Here is a 6,286-nt window from a genome sequence, read left to right on the forward strand (position 1 = left end):
CCTTTTTTAGACCCCCATTTCACATATTCACACCTAATATATAATGTGTCTCATGCAAATTCGTTGAAACCTTTGGGTGGCTTTGCCAGTTGATTAAGAAAACATGACGTTGCTGGATTTCCTTAGGGGATTGGAGGCTTATTCGGTATACAGATATTTCCATCACCATCTGTGCTGAATGACGCCCCTGTATATTCAGTGGTCAATTTGTAAAATTGTAACAAGGAATGGTAGGTGGCAGGGAGACTCTGCTGAGAAATCATTGCGTAAAGCCAGGAATACAACAAATTTACAGGCACAATTTATTCATTCATTCATTCAAATCTCTCCAATTCTGTGGTTTAGTGTTATGATGGGGATGCTACCCATTTGTTTACATTTGGATTACAGAATGAGTTTTTAAAATGGTAAATTGTAAATTCATTAGTCTTAATCTTTTTTTATAATGTTTATAATTTATTTCATTCTCAACGATGAGGGTTAAGGGGGGTCAGGTCAGTCAAGTCAAACCCAGCCATGATGAATAAAATGTGAATCTACGAGAGAGAAAATTGATAGGTTAATATATTATAAACTTGACTACATGGAATATGTGCACTTTTACACTACAAATATTCCTAATGCTCATGATGACTGTCACTTTTTGACAGGACACAAAATCAACGGAAATTGCACTGATTGTCTGTGATTGATCAGTTGGCCGATTGATCAGTTTTTCAACCCTTTTTTTTTTTCTCTCTTAATTTTAACTTTGATTTCTGTTCTTATGAATGCCAGAGGGATTAATGAACAACAGAGGCTGCATCTATGTCTCCTATCACTGCATAATTACACACACATACAGTATGAAAAGTCTGGCCATTCCAATTTGAGTCTTGGCACCAAACAGGAGGATGTATGAGGATGGATGACAGTTTTAGAGCTCACTGAACCAAAAAAGGCATTTCCTCACAAATTAAAAACACCTCTTTCAAAGCAAGACACACTGGGACCACAGAGCAAGATTTTTCATTAGAAGATATTTCCCTTTAGGGTGGTGATGGTTAGACACTGAAAGGCAGAAACTAAACTGCTTGTCCAAAGAGACGCTCTGGGAGTCCAATTTAGAGTTTATTAAGCAGCAAACTTGACATTATGCATATAAAATGATTTTCTGTCTTTGAAAGTGGCTGCATGGTTGTTTTCTGCAATGGACTTAAATGACATTAATACATTTTGAAAGTTGAGATTTAATTTGTTCCTAATGATATGTACCTACAGGCTAAGTACCTTCTAACTGATCGCATGTTTAAGTCTTACAAGATTAATGGAAACATATTGACATAAATGAAAGGGGGAGAAACAGAGAGAGAGAGAGAGATGGAGACTGATTGCAAGATTTTTTCCAAGGTGTTGATTAATGTGGAGCGATGGAGAATAACTGCAGGCTCTGATAGAGGAACACAGCTAAATACTCCTTTAGAAAGAGAGAACGGCTCTGATTTCTGTCTCCCTGCCTCCAAATTGCTGGCGAAGAGAGCAGATAGGAACACACACTTTCTTCTGCTCTTCCAACCTGCTCTTCTACCCTTTCTCATACACACTTTGTCTTTCTGTGACCCACCTCACCCGCATTTCATCCTTTTATTCTGTCTCTTACCTTTCAATCCCTCCCCCTCTCATCTGTCTATCTCTTCTCATCTGTCTACCTCTCCCTGCTCCCTCCTTCTCTCGGTAATGGCTCATGGAACGTGCCCTGAGTGTGGAGTGCCCTCCATCTGTAAACATGGCATTTTCTGGGCAACGGGTGAAAGGATGGCTGCCATACGAGAGGAATGGATGGGTTGTACAGCCTTCTTTCCAATCAGAGAAAAGAGATCTGGAGTTCAGGCAAAGCTGACAACGATTCCCAAGACTGCAGGAGTCAGAGATGATGAAAAAACTTCAGCTGAGACACTTAGTTCTCTTCCCCCTCTTGTCTCTTATCCTCATTTTCCGCTCTCTCTCACATTAGAGTAAATGTCCGACAAATAACAGAGACGGAGAGACAGGAATGAATAAAAATAGATTGTTCCAATGCCAAAAATAATTGTTATTGGTTTGATGTCGCTCAATTACACAAGGATAAATTGAACATGGGTAGTCAGTCTTTATTTTTCCCGTCCCTTCACCCTTTCTGTCTCGCTTCTTTCTTTTTCCTATTTCTGTCTTATCAAATTTTAGTCATGCAATTTGTTTGTGACCATTTGCCTTCCTGCAGGTATACCTCAGTTATCACAAACTGACAGGCCATTGAACAGTCCAGCCTCAACACAGTGTGTCCACTGAACAGCATCGGGGGTGTGGGCAGCTCAACATTTAACACCCATCAGCATGAAAAACAACATTATCCTTGTGAGAATGTGTTGTGTTCGTAGCACTTGAAGAGCAAATGATGCATTCTGTTGCCCAGTTATGCCCAGATGTGTCAGTGGTCATTTTTGCTTTTTCCCTGTCTCTCTTTTTCCCATTCAGTGCTCTTCTCACTACTCATAACTGCTTCACTGACTTGTCTGTTGTGCCTTCTCCCAATGTGCTGAAGTGCATGTCTCATTATTTCCCTACACTTCTCCAAAAATGGATGTTGTAAGGTCATCCAGCAATGGGATGAAAATGACCGCTGACTGGGTTGATTACTTTGGTGCTTCACCGCTTTCAAGCAACAAATAGTGTATTTGTTGAGTTGTTCATGATAAATGACATTTTCTTACATCCCTCTGTCCATTTTCTTGCCCACCGCCAACCCCATTAATCTTTACTCCCCTACTTCCTTATACACCCCCTGCCTTCACAAATGTCCAATTGTTGGAAAAATTCAAGCACACTGTTCAATTACTGGCCATAGTCGTTAAAACAATGAAAACAGCACAGTCAAAAGTGTCTGTCTGAATCAGGATGAAGGCTGTGAAGATGTAAAGGGAGCTTGTATAGACACTGTAGTGAACATCAGCCTCCACACAGGCATTGATCATGAGATCACAGCTCTAAATGTCTGCCAGAGCTCCTCATCCATGTCAGAATTACTTCCTGACCCGGTTCACTGTACCAAAAAATATAAGAAATCACATAGTGAATATCCACTACAATAGATTCATCTATCCATGCATGTGACATTTCATAGCATTGTGAATACAAGCTATTTTGCATTAGTGATGAGTACATTCACATATCAATCGTTCATTTGAACGATACTTTAAAGTCAAACTCTTTTGCCAATGGAACTGAATTAAAATTTCAAATTGGTCAATGTCTATAGTTGGACTGAGCTGCGTACAGCTCTAAGCATGCCGACACACTTGCAAACACAAAACAAGCTTGTCTGGGAAAAAGACTTGCCACTGACTTCAACACTGGCTGACTACTCCAAATCAATCATAGTCACAACAAACTCACAATTTCTCAAACTTCCTTTCCTCCAGTTAGATTATTTATGTATTCATTCATTTTTTGTTGAAAAACCTTAGGGGCAATCATTAAAACAAACAAAAAGCTTGTTAAAACAAAAGCAGTACATGCTCTGCGCAGGTAGGTGCAATCATAGGGTGCAATACTATTAATGACTGGTGTGTGGTGTGTGATGCAGACAGCAGTGCGCACGTGCCAGGACGTGCTGCAGCATATGATTTGAGGGATGTGGTGCACATTTTCAAACGCGTACGCACGCCTCATCGAATGTGGGTACCTTGACTAAATCTTGCACAACTGGCAGCAGGCTCTTACAAAATAGATACACAAACTTGTATAACTCAATATTCTGCACAGCTTCCAAGTTTATACAATGCAAATCCACAGGGTTACTGGGGATGGACGGTTACATCCTGGGGACGAACTGGATGCAGTAGTTCACATAGGCCCACGGACTCGAGATGTTCACTGCTGAGTCTTGACTTGGCTTTACATCTTGAGTCCCACCGTGACCTGATGTTTTCCGGTACCAAAACTTTATTGCATGCCGTGTGGCACAAAGCAGCTGGTCAAAATCCAATTCTGACTCTTCTGCCGGGGACATAAGAAACGCTGATATATATCCAAAAACGAATCACCCAAAAGTGCAATTTAGTTTAAAACTAGCTTTTGAAAGTGTTCAGGACATTCTAAAGTTCTCACTCCACTCTACATCACTGAACTCCCTCAGGAACACCCGTTCCCACCAATTCTCACTCTATATCTTCATCCAAAAATGACTGGTTGCTGGGGTGCAACAACTACATGCATCATCTCTTTTTTTCCTAGGGGTTTCCCAAAAGTAGTGCCTTAAGGATTTCATTTTTTTTACTTGCAAATAGAGATAGGCCTATGGCTGTGAGGAACAACAGGATGTGGTAAAGCAGAATCATGGCAGCAATTGTTTTGGTCAAATTTGATCGTGGCAGGACAGGAAACAGGAAGCTGATGTTTCAGCTGAGCTTGTGTGTTGCCATCACCAGTTGGGCGGTCTGTTTAAGCTGTCAAACTCACTTGCTCATTCTCTGCTGCTGCTCACCCTGCTGACACTGTTGCTGCTGCTGCATCTCACACCCCACCACTACTGCAGCATCCACCTGTAGGCTCTGTTTCCTCACGGTTCACCATGTGGTGTTGCATTTGATTTCTCCCAGTTCTCACTTTTGGTTGGCTTTAAAATATGCTTTGCAGAAGAGTGATACGAAACAGAGCCTTGACACAAAAAATTAAATCTGTATATACATTTAGTCTCTATACAAATGTTCATATTCAGTTCATGTGTTGACTGAACTCTTCTGCCGGGCTGGTGAGGCCTCAACAGGTTGAGGAGTCACTGCAGTGGCTTCTTTCGCTGCTTTCTGGGGCGAGAACGAGTGGTTACTCCAACGCAAAACTCACCAACAATCACTGAGGCTGGATTATGTAGGAACCCAGTAATCAATCAAACAGCTTTAGCTTGGCCAGACCGGGGCAACAGCCTGTTAGGGTGATCCCACACCACTGGGCAGCCTTCCACCACTGCCTTTATCCGGGGCACTAAGCTGTAGACCGCCTGAGGTGGAGGGAGGGTGCTGTCCATGGCACTGCAGGTCTCTAGGTATAGTGGAAAGGCCTCAAGCCCTGTGGCAACCCCCCCTGCCCACTAACAAGGTAGAAACCGCTGCACAGATATAACCAGGGTGTATTTAACGTTGGATGGCTTTTGGGATGTTGCCATAGCTACCTTGCTCCAGATGAAGAGAGCTCTAAATCACAAGTTATCTAAATCATGAGGTATTGTCGACAACACTCTATGAACGGTTGATGCACTTGTTAGCCTACAAAGAGAAAAGACCAGGATATTCAGAATACAGACTAATCACCTTAATCTTGGACCTTTAAACTTTCATTAATGCTATTCTCTTAAAAGAGAGTAGTCTGAAATAAAGATCCTAATTTTTGTTTGTGCCCCATGGTGTTCTTTTCCTGGGCTACATATGTATATGTCAGGGTTTAAGAAAGTAGCAATGTACCAGCTCAAGCCTCCAAGGTTTGGTTGGATGGGACTGATTTTGAACTACTATAATGTTTTTGTTTATTTCACATTAGTGGATTTATACTCACACCGCCAGCATGCTGCTAGAGTCTAATTAGCTTCTCTGGATAAATGAATTGAAAGGGTTTGCTAAGGGCTTTACAAATAGAAGGCATTTATATCCATTCTTATTATTTGAGCTGTTATGGGTTATGATTGTGATTTATAATATGCCTTTTATTTTCATAATTGCAGCCCTGCTTCTTGAATGCAGTCATATGTGATAAGCAATTATTCTATCACCCCATTCGGACCAGCTCTTTCCATAATGGGGTGTCCTTGGAGCTCATTTCCCCCTTTTGTGTCCCACCCTCCTCTTACAGGAATTTTTGCCATCCTTTATTTGCAGTGTTCTCTGTTAGTGCATGCTGTGAAGCAGTTTGAACGCAAAGGGATATGCTTGGCTAGACAAAATTATTATGAGTGTCTCATGCTCTGTCTCAGCCCCTTCCACCCAGATAAAAAAGCCGACTTGAAGCCGGCTTATTGGCAGCTTAATGTTCTGTGTGAAACGGTCAGACCAGCATTTTTCAGACCTTCCGACCCAGTCTTCCGACTTAGTCATGAAGAGATGATTCAAAGCCGCCTTTTGATAACCAATGGGAGACTACTATACGCCGTGACGTATGCTTACTTACTTACTAGCCCGTGCCTGGAGAGATAGACTCCTTTTTGTGTGATATCGTCTCCTGGCCGTGGGTTTTTAGAAGACTGGTCTGTATTACTAGTAGCTGTAAGTACAGCTACTTA

The sequence above is a fragment of the Centroberyx gerrardi genome, chromosome 1, assembly GCF_048128805.1.
Source record: "Centroberyx gerrardi isolate f3 chromosome 1, fCenGer3.hap1.cur.20231027, whole genome shotgun sequence".
Taxonomy (NCBI): Eukaryota; Metazoa; Chordata; class Actinopteri; order Beryciformes; family Berycidae; genus Centroberyx; species Centroberyx gerrardi.